Source organism: Phasianus colchicus, chromosome Z (genome assembly GCF_987193195.1).
Source record: "Phasianus colchicus chromosome Z, bPhaCol1.hap1.1, whole genome shotgun sequence".
NCBI lineage: Eukaryota > Metazoa > Chordata > Aves > Galliformes > Phasianidae > Phasianus > Phasianus colchicus.
Window position 1 is genome coordinate 11,011,168 of NC_143476.1, and position 14,600 is coordinate 11,025,767.

The 14,600-nt window shown below is 47.3% G+C and overlaps 2 long non-coding RNA genes across 4 annotated transcripts in view; both read left to right on the forward strand.

The window, feature by feature from the left end:
- Nucleotides 1-14,600, forward strand: part of LOC149912493 (uncharacterized) — a 215,133-nt gene that overhangs the window by 68,107 nt on the left and 132,426 nt on the right. The gene's annotated exons all lie outside the window — the stretch shown is intronic.
- On the forward strand, nucleotides 6,122-13,853 carry LOC149912496 (uncharacterized). Of its 3 annotated transcripts, XR_016462057.1 has the most exons (6): nucleotides 6,122-6,559; nucleotides 7,108-7,174; nucleotides 8,384-8,487; nucleotides 9,213-9,400; nucleotides 11,297-11,387; nucleotides 13,675-13,853. It is a non-coding gene; the product is annotated as an uncharacterized LOC149912496 (long non-coding RNA). The 3 variants fall into 3 exon arrangements; XR_016462059.1 differs by lacking the exon at nucleotides 8,384-8,487 and having other exon boundaries at nucleotides 6,124-6,559; XR_016462058.1 differs by lacking the exons at nucleotides 6,122-6,559; nucleotides 7,108-7,174 and adding an exon at nucleotides 7,181-8,251.

Consider the following 14,600-nt stretch of genomic DNA (forward strand, 5'->3'; position numbering starts at 1 on the left):
AAAAGGGGAGCTGTATCTTTAGGAAGCCTTGACCTGGTCCAGTTGAAACGTGTAATTCCCAGAGGCTCATCAGAACAACACATCATGGTACAAGGTGATGTAAATGTCCAGCTGAACCCAGCCCCAAAGCTTTCTCTGCAGGAATGCGATTGATGTTGGTGTGGAGCTGCGACAGCCAACTCACAGCCCATGAAAGGACATCTTGTTAATGCTCCAGAAGAGGGGAAAGATAAATAGCTCTCTAAGTTCTGTACTTCATATACCAGCCACAGTTACGGCTCTTCATAAATATTTTCAGAGAGACATCAATCAGAAATGCCACTTTATTTCTTCCCACACCTGAACCTGTGAGGTTTTATTTTGGGAAATTAAATCTACCTACTCCACACAGACAGACTGTTCCCTGGATACCACGGAATGAACGCAGTAAAGTGATCTCTGGGGTGTGCCAGGGCTGGGAACGCTCTCCGACGTGTGCATCCTCTTGCCCTTACAGGACAGAAGAGCCTGAAATGCTGGAAGGCAAACTGAACAGCTCTGAATATTTGACAGCCACCTTTGTTCGTATCTCACCCTTCTGCAATGTTGATCTTACAGGCACTGGGCATGAAGTACGAATTGCAGAGCACAGGTTTCCTCTTCCTCCATTCAGCATGTGCTGTGCTGCAGAGCTACCGAATCTTTCCATCTGTTGGCCGAGTCAGATATATTGTAAAAGGTTTCTTGGGCTTGGCTACAAATGTTGCCCTGATCTGTTGGACTCGTCCATCAGTACAAGTGCTTACAAAGCACACGGAGGATACGAGGCCTTGCAGAAATTGAGTAAATCATACGAGGAACAAACATCAGAGCTGCAGCAGCACACAAAATAGGAGACGTTTCACCGTGGGCGATTTGTTTAGCAACTCCTCCATCATCCTTCAATTTCAGACAACAATCAGAGTCACTCAGTTTGCCACCTGGTGACTCTTCAGGAGTGGTGACACCAGTGTTACATGAGAGCCCTCAGTACAAAGCATCAGAGGTAATCCCAGAGACACACACATCTCTCACCAAAACTTAGGCACTTTCCAACAGCGAGGAGTTTTGTCTACCTATAGATTTTAACGACTCTGGAAGCCCCCTAACTACAGCAGTCGTTCTCTCAGGGTCAGCGGGCATCATCAGAGGTGATTCATGCTGTGGCTGCAGCTTTCTATCACACATCACACAAATAAGACATCTCCACTTTTCATGCTGGCAATGCTGTCACTCATTTTTCAATGCAATGAAAGACCTACACCAAGGGAGGAGGGGGTGCACGTATTCAAAAGCCCAGGCAACTCCTTACCTCCCCCCAGGGAGGCACACAACACCGATTAAACAAATGCAAATGCTCCAGTCACTCTTCCCTTTCTCAGAGGGAAGCACACTGAAGTTAGAGATACTTAAATCACCAAATGCAGAGAGGTCTTCCTGAGGAGGCACACACATATTCTACATTAATTCATGAGAGGTATGCACACAAACAGCAAGGTTTCAGAATACGGAGCAGTCTTCCTGGAGAAGGACTCACGTGGAAGTGCTCAAAGATATCGCTCCTTGCAGCTCCAGGAGGGACGCACAGGAAACTTTCAGGCTGTGTCTGGAAGGACAGCACTCACGGTGGGTTCCTGCCTTCCACTACGCCTTAAATAAATGTCTCGCTCCCATTTATAGGAGGGAGAGGAGGTTCTTTTAGTATCTGTGTACCCGGCGTGAGATTAAGAAAACAACGGTTCCAATGCTGGTCTGACAAGTTGATTGCAAATCTTAATTAGGGAGATGGGGAAGGGGAGGACGGACGCTGTTCTGAATTGGGGTAATGGGAAGGGAAGGAGGGTGAGGAAAGACAGGAAAGAAGCAGCACGGAGTCTTTATAGGAAGCAAGAGGGAGATAGTCACCACCACGGATCCAGTGCAGTTCGTAGTTCAGCCACTGATCTTCAGTAGCAGTGGGTCGTCGGGTGTTGCTGTTCTGTTGACAATGACTGCAACAGTGACCATGGCGATGATGGCCCCTTTTCAGTGCTTTCCAAGTGGTCGAGTCAGCTGTCTTTGGAGTGACAGCTCAAATCCACAGTGGTCGAGTCAGCTCTCCTTGCAGTGGCAGATTCTGGCTCTGGGATCTCAGCAGCACCTCCTTGGTTCCCATCTTCTGGGCCCTGCCAGCAGATAAGAGGGAGCAGGGATGCCCACCTGCATCCTGTTTTCACAGGACACGAAGGTATCATTCCCAGCTTTCCCAGACCGAGCTGGAGCTATTTAGTCACAGGCAGATCTCCAGCAAACACTCCTGAGCACTCTCTTCCGGAGGCAAGCGGCTCTGGAGGAAGGGCTTTCAAATGTCCACAGAGTGATGTCGATTGTCCTTATTTCTTGTGTCCCACACTGAAGTTAGCTTTTCCCTTCCCACCAAGGGCTGCAGTCTTTGATTCTCTCCATCTTCTCCCATCTTGCTCCCTTGCCCGTCACAGGAAAGCTCTACTTTCTAAAGTGCACATGATGCCTTGTTTACCTGCTGCCATGCTGCTCAGAACCGTCTCTTCTCCTGCTCTGTGCTGGAATACATTCAGACACAGCCTGATTTTCCAAGAAATCAAACTCACAGTTCTGTTCCGACCATTACTGGATTGTGGAAGGATGCTCCCAGCAATATGCCATTCAGCAGGTAGAGCTTGTTGCTGGGAGGATGGTAAGATTTGACTCAGAAGGAAGGCTGTCACTGCAGCCGAAACCTTGTCAGAAGAGAGACGTGAGCTTGTCATTTGTCCATTGCATTCCTTGCAGGTTTGATATAGCACATGAAGATTTCGGTACATCAGCAGTGAGCTTTCACCATTCTCATCTTCACTTGTGATTGCTTGGGTGATTTACATACCAGCAGCACAAGGAGCCCTTATACTTCTTCTTCCTTTGTTTTCTTATTGGAAAATCACTGTGACACATTAAAAGCCAAAGTCCAGTGTCTTTGCTGCATACCAAGGCAGACAGAAAAAGAATTAACACTGATTGTGGCCTTCTGTTCTGGGCAGATGAGAAGTGCTTGAAGAGATGCTTCAAATGGCCGTTTGTAGCTCATTCTCCAGTGCTGCAAGCTCTCTTGGTTTGGACTCTGGCTTGGAAAACAACACTGGTGAGGAACTCAGCCCTCCTCATTGCTGCACAGCCTCAAGGCCCTTCTTCCCCTGACGGATTTCTGCCAAGATTCAGCTGTGAGACACTCATTTTTAGCAGCTAAGTACAGAATTCTGCACTCTGGAGAACCATGACACAAACTTCTTTCATTTTATAATAGAGTGTGAATGTGAGTGTGTTGATCAAGCAATGTGCCATAGAAGTGCTGTGACCTTTTAGTCATGTCAGCATGTTTTGGGAGCAAGAGGCAACGCAGTGTTGATGATCTCCACATCTTTCTGGCAGTGAAATTTACTTTAAAATTTCTGCAGGAAAAGGTTTGTGCCAAATGACAAAGGAAAGAACCCTTCCTGCAAAACGTCTGTTAGAAAGCAGCACGTTGTCAGCTGGAATCATGAGTTATTTCAGCCCTCACTGGGCTGATCTGGAGAAGGGCTGTGCCAAGGTATTTACAGATGTCTTCTGATGGGTTTGAAGCATTTCTGGCTTGCGGGGTAGGCATAATTCTGCAAAGCTGGTGGATTGCTTGATCAATCTGAAATACAAGAAAGATCAATAAATGACCAAAAAAAAAAAAAAAGCACCCAGATATATTGATAGCTGCATTATGTACTACATGATTCCTTTCAGCTGTATGTTTTTTTTTAAATAAGAAAGTGTAGAGCTGCCAGTTCCCTTATCCATCCTTTCAAGCTCCAGGCTAAGTAAGAAATGTTATTCCTCTCAACTGGAAGATGCATTCTGGGAAGAATGGTCTTCAAAGTATTTGCGTTTCTTTAAGACATTCAGTTATGGGAAAATAAAACAAACCAAAACAAAACAACAACAACAAAAAACAGCAACAACCTCTATATTCTGAAAATGAAAAAAAAACCCTTTTGACTTTCTCTTGACTGTCTGAAAAGTGTAACACATCACATACAAATGTTTAAGGAACAAAGAGCTGTCATGGAATAGGAGGGAGCTGCTCTTTTACCTATCAAACCTTCCACATCTTTGAGTGTCTGCCAACAACCAGAATGTGTGGAGGCACCTTCAGTAAATGGAGGGCAATGATGGCACTACACTTACATTAATCCTTGATGAAATAGTACAGCACTGATAGAAACTTCCCAACAGTCTGTGCTGATCTGAAATGCTCTGGCAACTCTTTGCAAGAGGCACTTCATGCTGAGTATTTTTATGTCATTGCTTGCTTGCTGGTATCACCTGTGCTGAGCCAGCTGGACAAACCCAGATTGGCAGCTCCTCAGATGTGTTACCAGCTAATTTCTCACTGATCATTAGAAACAGAAAGTTAATTCTGCTGGGAATTTTGACTCAGCACGAAAAGGAGAGCAAAAGGAAGGGCAAAATGAATGAAATAGCGACACAAGTTACCCAGCTGTTCTGTTGGAAAGACCATTTTTAAGCCAAAAGAACTGCAGAAAGAAGGAATGGACGGATTTCCTGGAGCATCTAGTTCTCCAGATGCCTACAAGAGACTGCCTTTCTGCATGTGGGACACAGAGCAGATCCCCTCTGATGTTCGGCACAGGGATGGATGGTGCTAAAAGCAGGTTTGTGTTTACCTGCAGGGCCCATTTGTTGCTTTGTTTCCATGTACAGAGAGCCCATAGGAGGTATCAAAACCATCTCACAGTTTGTGCTTGTAGGTTCAGTGTTTGGGAGCATTGACCTTCTGAACAGCTGAAACCAAAATCTGCAATTCAAAACCTGTCAATAATATTCACATAATAATTAATTAAGAAATGCAATAGGTAAACCTTTCACACCTGGAGCTCAGCTGCCATCACAGACCATTGCAGTGACTGCCCATGCATTAATTCTGTGTTGATAGTATCACTGGTGTCTCTCTTCTAGAGATGGATCCAAGCTGAAATGTGACTGCTGGTCGAGTTTCCACCTTAGCAGCTCCTCTACTGCTGCTGTCACGACTGCATTGTCCACCTGAACTGCGGGTTGGATGTGACCTTGTGAGCAGCAGTCTGCTGGCAGATTTGTGAGTATTTTCCAGTATGTAGTTATCCCTGGTCAGTAGAAGGTGGAAAGAATTAGTACATGTATGCATATACTATAAATACATTAATTATATAATTATATAAATTACACTTAATTACATAATTTATATGTAATTATATATTATAAATCCATGAAATATACGTGAATACATACAAACAATTAAAAATCCATAAACATTTTTGTGCATATTTAAATGTAGGAATGCATTCTATCAGAGGCATTGATAAGCAGGCATTTAAGCACACCTTGCTTTGCTGTTTAAGCAGGTCTGCACCAGAATCCTGACTGTAAGTGACATCTGTGAATGTCTTGAAAAGGACAGCTCAAATCTCAGGTCATGCACGAGCATGGAGAAGCTGATTTCCTCTTGGTTAATCCTTGATTGTTCAGTGCATAGTGGTCAGATGGAAGACAACATGTAGTCCAAATGTACTGATTTGAGAAAACAGCTGCTCTGGGTACTAGGAAACGGAGAGTAAATGGAGAAACAGACACTGCCAGAACTCTGCTGTGAGCACTTGTCTCATGAAGGATGTATCATAACAAGCCCAAAACTAATGGAGGAAGAAATAGGCTTTCTAGCTGTGTATTCATCCTTGGCATAACTAATTCTGTCTTTAGACATGTTTTTGAAACACTCACACGTTTTACCGACAGATAAGTAGATAAGAGACCAAAATGCTGAATGTCACGCACACGTTGCTCCAAAAGTAATGCCTGCTACTGATTTCGATGGAAACTGCAGCTCTGCTGCCCTCTGCTGGCACGACAACAAAACGTAATGGAGTATTTGTAGGAAGGTTCAGCCTCTGCTGCCGTACCACCAACAGTCACCTCTGATATCACGGGCATTCATCATTATCTGTCATCACAACACCTGAACGTACGGCCACTGACACATTGAGGGAGAGAGGGAGGAGGCGAGGAAGAGGGGGAAACGGTGCGGGGGGGACGGCGGGGGCTGGGGAAGGGGCGGCCCCCCCGAGGAGCTGGCGGGCAGAGGCAGCGGGGTGCAGCTCCGCACAGGACCCGAGCGGCTGCCCCTCTCCCTCCGGCCCGGCTCAGCCGTCTCAGCTCGCCGCGGAGCAGAGCGGCGCTTTCCCTCGCACTGCCGCGCTGTGACCGGCATTCCGGACGCTCTCGCGTCTCTCGCTTTGCCGGATCGGGTTCGTGCGGCGAGTCGCCGTTCCTCCTCGGCTCGCTGCCGTCGCGTTTTCTCTCGCTTCCAACGATCTGCTCGCTCTCTGCCCTTCCCCCTCTCCCGGAGCGCACGCGGCCCGGGGCCGGCCGGCTCGCGGCAAAGCGTTGCGAGCCCTGCGGTTGTTTGTCCTTTTCCCGGGGCTGTGCCCCCGTCACGGACACGGAGGAGAGGAGAGGAAGGGTAAGGAGGGGGGGGAAGGAAGGGGGAAGGACCGGGGGGGGGGGAGGGAGAAGAAGGGGGAGGAACGGGGGGGCTGGAAGAAGGGAGGAAGGAAGGGGGGCGAAGGGAGGGGGAGGGGGGGGGGAAAGAAAGGGGAAGGAAGGGGGGGAAGGAAAGGGGAAGGAAAGCGGAAGGAAAGGGGAAGGAAGGAAGGCAGAAGGAAGGAAGGGGGGGCAAAAAGGAAGGGAGTGCAAGGAAAGAAGGGGGAAGGATGGGGGGCAAGGAAAGAAGGGAGAAGGATGGGGGCTTAGGAAGGGGGGGAAGGAAGGGGGAAGGAAGGAAGCGGGGGGGAAGGAAGGGGAAAGGAAGGAAGGGGGAGGAAGGGGGGGCGGAAGGAGGGAGGGGAAAGAAGGTGGGGAAGGAAGGGGGGGAAGGAAGGAAGGGGGAAGGAAGGAAAGGGGAAATAAGGAGGGGATAGGAAGGAAGGCGGTAGGAAGGAAGGGGGAAGGAAGGGGGGGGGGGTAGGAGAGCTGGTTTGGTTTCCTGTTGAATCTGTCCACATTTTATAGATGTACAGCATCCTGTGGAAAAGGATTCTGTCCGTACCAATACCATTCCAAGCACTTGAAGCCAAAGGTGGGTGTCAGAGGAGATGGGAATATCCTGTTCTCTGTGTCCAGAAGAAGTGGTGAGATGACTGAGATGTTAGAAGAACATAAGAGGAAACACTGGGATGGGCGACTGCTGGAGGCCGCTCAGTTTTTGGTGATGGCTGCCTTTGAGAAGCGTGCAGATGAACAAATCTCAGGACAGGGACAGGTGCTGGATTTCTCTGGCGTAGAGGCAACAGAGCAGCGCCCATACAGACCTACTTTACTGCCTAGTTATTTACAGTCTGATTTTGGCAGAAGAGAGTGAAGCAGCTTATGAGTGATGGTAGTCATGAGAAGCATGCCTGTATAATGCTTGCAGATCATAAGCTGGGACCTGTTTGTGAGAACAGTGCTCTGCAGGACTAGTGCTCGTGTTTGCAGGGAGTTCTCGTGGTTCAGAATCCAAAGCCATCTTACAGAAATGAAATCTTTTTTTTGAGATTAGAAAACACAAAATACACAAACCCACCCCCCCACCAAGCCCACAAACAAATCTGATAATGATTTGGTAGATGTGAGAGAAACTATTTTGTCAAAGCAGTGGCATTTTCTTACCTTGAATTGAAATGTCTGTAAATGGGAGCAGTGATATAAGAATGTTGTTAAAGTAAAGGTGACAAAGTTTTGTTTGTACAGTAAATACAACTCTTGGAAGTCAGTAGTTGAAATTTGTGCTAGGAATAATGGAGTTTCAGTTCTGAGTTTATTGGGTCTTTTCCTGATGCTTCTGGATGCTACCCTATTATGGTTCATTCAGTTTTGGGATTTTCTTGTTCATTTCACAGAAGAACTGAGTTGGGCCTTGTGAGTGATTGCTGGTGGTACTGATTTTCCTGGTCTTGGTCTCAGTCCTGCACAGCCACTGCAGTGAGTTAGCATTGCTTTTGTCCCACAGGAGTCACCACCGCCTGTTGTGGAAAGGATCACAGGTGGCTGGGAGTGGATTTATCAGAGCTGCCAAAGCTGAGCGTAGCTGTAGGTGAAGCAGGACTGGACAGTGATGTCCCCACCCTTTCCATAGCAGAGGTGGTGCTCACCTCCATGGCAAACAGCAGCTCAGGTGAGCTGTCCTTGGTTAGCTGGGCTGTGAAATGAGAAGCAGAGGCTTCACTGTAAGTCATGGGAGACTTGTGTCTTAAAACTAAAGCCTTGTGGATTCTGTGCAAGCTCCAAACAGCTCCTTGCATTGTAGGTATGAGGGAGCAGTTGATTCCCACAGCATCATAACAGGAGGCAGTGTGCACAGCTGGAACACAGGAGCTTCTGTCTGAACATCTGCAAACGCTTCTGGACTGTGTGAGTGATGGGCACTGTCACAGCTTGCCCAGACAGGCTGTGGAGTCTCCCTCCTTGCAGATCTTCCAGAGCTGTTTGTGGGGGTGGAGAGTGATAGGGCAAGGGGGAATGGCTTTGCACTGAGACAGGGGGTGTTGAGTTTTAGGTTGGATGTGAGGAGGAAGTTTTTCAGCCAGAGGGTGGTGAGGCACTGGAACAGGTTGCCCAAGGAGGCTGTGGATGCCCCATCCCTGCAGGCATCCAAGGCCAGGCTGGATGTGGCTCTGGGCAGCCTGGGCTGCTGGTTGGCGACCTGCACACAGCAGGGGGTGGGAACCAGATGATCTTTGAGGTCCTTTGCAACCCAGGCCGTGCTATGACTCTACTTGGCCATGGTCCTGGGTAGGCAGCTCTGGGTGGTTCTGCTGGTGTAGGAGGTTGGAGCAGATGGCGTCCAGAGGTTTCTCCAATCTCATCTGTACTGTGAACCTAAAAGGGAGGTTAGGAAAATACAAAGAAGAAGAACCTGAAGTACTGTGGGTTGGTTTGTTTGTTTTTAAAATTTTGGGGTCTTCTCATCCCAGACTCTCTCTATGAATGGATGAGACTTCCATAGATCCCCAGTACAGGTTTCTCTTTTGTATGTTATGTGTCAGGATGCCTTAATAGCATGCCTGAAGCTGCACCTGTCCTACAAGAGGTGGTCCCACGGGTATTTAATTATCCGTACGTCCGTCTCCCGACAGGTCAGGAGCCTTGATTCAGTGGGCAGCAGAGCATTTCTCTCATGCATGCTTTCTGCTCTATGAGCAGATGCACCCAGAGGACCCCTTTGGACGTGTCATGCAACAGCATTTCAGCCAGCTGGACTCTGCACTTTGTTCTTTGTCTCCAAGCCTGATTGTGAAGCACAGCAGAAGAGTTTTTTGGAAAAGTGAGTACCTGCAGCCCTCAGAGCCATGGGAAACTGAGACACCTGCAGAAGGGGTAACTGCAGGTAATTGTAGAAGTGGCCAGCTGGGCCAGCTGGGTTGAAGCAAAAAGGGCCGAGGCAGAGCTGCTGCCTGCTCTGCTGATGTGGCTAGTCATCTGAAGGTCCCTCGCCAAGAAGCAGCCTGTTTGCTGGTGTGGGATAAGGCAACGTATGGGTTCCTCTGAGGCTTTTCATCTTAGGTGTTCTGTAGAAATGTTTAGGCAAGACATCTCATCGGACTTTGAGCTGCTGCTTCTTTCCAGCTGGGCAGTTTTAAAGACCCCCCATGCAGATGCTTCATGGAGGGTCTTTGTTGTGTTGTGGGAAGTGAGTCTTTTCTTCCAGAAGGAATCATCTTGAAGGATTTCTGTTTTAGATGTGAGCGAGTGTTTCACCTGCTGTATTGCAGAAGATGAGCAACACAGAGTGCAGGCTCTGGAGCCTTTTGATGAACATGAGGTAATCCTTGTCAGCACTGAAAGAAGACTCTTCTGTGTAAGAGAAGATTGGTGTTCCTTGCTCAGTGAGAGATATCTTAGGGAGGCAATCTCAGATTGCAGAGTAGCTGCTGTTGTAAAGGCTATTGCTGACCCTGACAATTTGCAAGTGCTCCAGTTGCAATTCTTTCAGTGCAGGAATGCATTGAGGATTCCTTGAATACCTGGAAAGTATGCCTGGTGTGAGGTTCCTGACCTGCAGATGTGTGGGAGCATTTCTGGAGGGAGTGCATGCTGCTCTTGCATTTCCCTGGGCTGTTAGTGTTTTGTAGCCATTCCTGTAATAATGACTGAGTTTTAGCTGTGACTGTATTCTGTGCCATTTTTCATGTTAACTGCTGGCAAACTTGCAAGTGTCAGAAGTGTAGGATTGAAGATAAAGCAGGGACAATGAGTAACTTTGAGGTAAGTGTTGTGTGAGATAATCACTGGATGTTTCTCGTTCTGCCTTGTGGTTCTCTGTTTCTAATTCTAGAAGTGTAACAGCCTGCAGTATGAGAACAGTTGAATGTGGTTGTGTTTGCTTTGCCACCAGGCATCGTGAACAAAATCATTAGCTGAAATTCTGGAGATGAGCACAGTGGTGTAGCAGTGTTCACAGCAAGTATTGTAGAGGAAGGAAATGTCTCTGAAAGTGGGAAAGCAAACTCTTAAATTTCCAGTATTTACATTTTATGCCATTTTGCAAAAGATTCATCTTCACCTAAGATGACATTTGGGCTTGTTGTTGATGCTGTTATTCCTTTGCACTTTAAATTTCTTGTTCAGGCCGCCTTGTCACACAGCGGGGTGAATCCATTCAGTCCCCTGGTAGTGAACACACTCAGTTCCTCAACGTCCACCAAAGCCAGGTGACCTCTAGTATTGCTGCTGGCGCCTTGTGCAGGGCTCTGCTTGTGCTGTTTGCCTCTGAGAGATTGCACAGTGAGATGGAAATCATGGTTAGGTATGGTCAGACAGCAGAGGCCGGGCTGTATCTTTGAACACTTCTGATTTCTGTAGGGTCAGTCACATTTCGTGACCTCTGGGGAATCTTCATCCCTCTGGTATACAGCCTTCAGCCCTTTGTATGATCACAGCTGGCAGCAAAAAGGGAAGCTGCTTCTGAAGAAGAGCATTCATCATGCAACTTACAGTACAGGGAATCCCTGGGCTGTATGCTTTTGAGTGTTAGAAGAGATTGTACAACCTTGTTCTTTCTCAGATGCAGTTTTAGGCTTCTGATTTTGGCCATTGCTGGAAATACTGTGGAGCCAGTTTCATTTGTGCCTTGCTTGCTCTGGCCATTTGTTAGTAGCTTTTGGTCTGAGATTTTGAGAGCTCGTGCTTGTTTTTGTTTCTTCTTTTTGTCTTGATACAGGAATGGCATCTGAGGTGTTCTCCTTACTTTGCCTTGACTGCATCAGAGGGGATGGAGCCCTCCTGAACTCCCTTCTGATCCACCGTGACAGGTACATGCTGACTGGTTTTTGCAGTATTCTTTTATCTCACACAGGCTCCTCTGACAGATGTGAGGAGACAGTAAAACCCTGGGAGGAACAGATGAGATGGTAATATCCAGTTGGCTTTTTCCATTCTCATTCACTAAGGACTGCTCATTGCCAGGTGAAGCCAGCCCGACAAATTCCTGCTTTTGGCTGCTTGCTTCCTTTAGGGAGCGGCAAGCAGAAGCTGGAAGTTGGTGTAGGGCAGTTGAAAGTGCTGCAGACTGATTTCCAGGGCATGTCAGATTGTCAGGTGGCTGCATCAGGTTCCTTTGCAATTGTTAGTTTCGTTTTTGGAGCTAAGAAGTGCGAGTGTTGGTTCTTGTTTGCTTGAAATTCAGGTGGTTGTAGTCCTGGTTGGCTTGCAGTTCCTCCTCCTCGTGGCCCCATCAGGTTGGCTGGCAGTGTCAGTGCGTTGGCACTGCAGCTCAGTCTGAAGCTCTTGGCTTGAGACGTGACGGTCAGCACTCCGCTCTTACAACACCCAGTGTGATGCTGAGCACTGGAGGCTCTGGGGCGGAGAACGGAATCACTGTCGTCTGCGGAGTTCTCCTGTTCTTGTGGAGTCTGCAGGTCCTGGCACAGCAGCCAGGAAATGAGGAAATGCTGATACAGGTGGGGAAGTGTTTCAAGTGGGATGCTGATGGCAGGGGTAAGGGAGATGTGTGTAAGGGAGACCAGGCTGCCCAGAGCCACATCCAGCCTTAGAGGTGAAGCAAGGAACAGTGCTGTGTTCAGAAGTGATGTAAGTTTGCACAGGGCTGACTTGTAGGTCAAGTGGAGTCACTGAGTCAAGAAGCCATTGGAAAGATGCAGCCAAGCATAACTGAATGTGAAGCAGGATGAGTCATTGGTCATTCTTGAATGTTTCTAAAGGCCTTTGTGAGGGGGTATGGAAAGAGAGTGTCTGCTCCCTGAAGGATATTTGGTCGAAGACTGTTTTACAGTGTAACAGGGGAAATAGGAAAGGGAGGAGGACATAAGCAGGAGCATAGAGAGATACAGACCTGACCAGCAAATGATAAGCAAGGCTGTAATGGGAAGCTGCCTGGTCAGTCACAGTTACTGGTGGGGGGATGTAAGTGTGTGAGGGTGTTTATTGCAGCAAGGTTATCTGCTAGGGAGTTTCATTTCTGGTTGATTCTGCAAATGAGAGAGTGGCAGCAGTGTCCTCCAGCCTGAGCACAGATCCTGGGTCCCCAGCCTTTGGGCTGCCAGCCAGTGGCTGCTCAGGAGTGGTCTCAGGCCGGAGCAGCTGGAGGAGGCAGTCACACCCTTTACCTCTCTTAGCAGTCTTGATATGACAAGCTATGCTTTTTCTTGCCAGCAGCTCAGCTCCAGTCTATAGCTCTTGCTTGTTACCTGGGAGGATACTAGTGCTGACTGGGCTGCCCAGCAGGAGCAGTTTCTTCAAGTTTGAAAAAGTTGTCAGAGCATTTCTCTCCATATTGTAAGGATTTAAAGCGGGTCAGCTTTTGGCCTAGCAGTGATGGAGCCCTTTAAATATGCTCTAGCTGTAGCGTGTTATCAATCCCTGTGGCAGCGTAAAGTACATTGTTTGGTTGCTGAGAACAGCATGTTTTCCTTTGCTTGTGAATTGGTCCCTGAAAAGTTCATCCTGAGAATATGTTTGTTCTTTCCTTCTTTTGTTCATTCATTCTTTCTTTCTTTCTTTCCTCCTAAGGAAACTCAGAACTTGTAACTACAGATGTGCTGCTCTGCAGAAGACTCCAGAAGTCACTGATCTGTGGTCAGCGTAGGCATTAATCTACCTGGGTTTGGAGATTAAAACAAGGAACGATTAATTACATAGCCTTGAGGTTATTTTTCAGAAACAGCAATGGAAGCAGTGATGGGCAAGTCTCAAAAGGTTTACGTAAAGGTTCAGATCGGATCACATCCCTAAATGTCATAGACTGGGAAGCTGGCTGGAAACATCCACGAGAGTTAAAAGTGCTTTGAGGATGTATTTTAAGTTAGAGCAATGGGCCCAGTGGGAAAAATAAGGAAATGTTTAGAATACACCTCTTCATCTTGGGGCTGAGAGTCAGTGCACATCCTTAATTACTGTACCAAGGAAAGCACGAGCATCAATATGACTTTCAAGGTCTGAATACAGGGACAAATGTAGAATTTCTTGTCACATTTTATTCTTTTCATTATGACTCAGTGTTTGGTCAAACTGGGAACAAGGATTCCAGCACAGTAGAGATGCTATTCTTCTCATAGCTTTTCTTTCTCTTTGCTCCCACAGAATGAAAAGACCTTCCTACACTGACATGGAAGATCATACGTTGTTCTGCCAAATCCCTCGGGAGCATTTCTTCTGTGGCACCAATGGAACAGGAATGTGGAGAGATGTCCAAACACAGATTTTGTGCATCAGCCCTCATGATACCGCATAAATTGACCCATAAACCACATTCATTCTTATATCTTCCCCTTCTTTCTTTTTCTTTTTCTTTTTCTTTTTTTTCCTTTTTGTTTTTCCTATCAAATACTCTGTCAATGCAGTGTACTTCTGGATGGCTACCAGGCTTTAAACTGAGAGGGAGCAATACAGTCATACTACAGGGCAGAAACCCCTTTATATTACCTTGCCTTTAACCCCGGATTAACTTTGTGCTAACTGATGCTCTGTCTTTCCCACTGCTTTTGAAAAGGAAGGACCAAGAGGGTCTTTTTTGCAATATGCTGTGGAGATAGAACCTTAGTTCGTAAGCTGTGTCTAACAGTATAGTTGAGCAATGGACCTTCTTCCTCAGCAGTGCTTCTGGCTGTGGTGGCACCACAAGTACTGTAACATTACTTGAGCAAATGGAAGAGAAAACAACTGCAGTGATTTCCATCAGGCCATGAAAAAGGTCCCATAGGCACTTGTGCCATGCAGCTTTTGTTGCAGCTTGGCAATGTTCTAGCTCTGACATCAACAGTTCCCTCGTAGATCTAACAGCCAGATGGGTGTGAAGTTGTGAACTACTGACTGAGCTGCTCTTGAAGTCATGCCAAGAGAGATCTCTGCAGGCACACATTCATTCTGCAGGGCAGTGCTGTAAGGTCACAGGAAGAACGAGGTCAGAAGTGCCTTGTCTGATGTTTCTGGGGTGTGCATTGGCTCGACTGGCTGCCCACAGTCACTGAGCTGCAAACAGAAGAGGTGGGGATAATCATTCATAACAG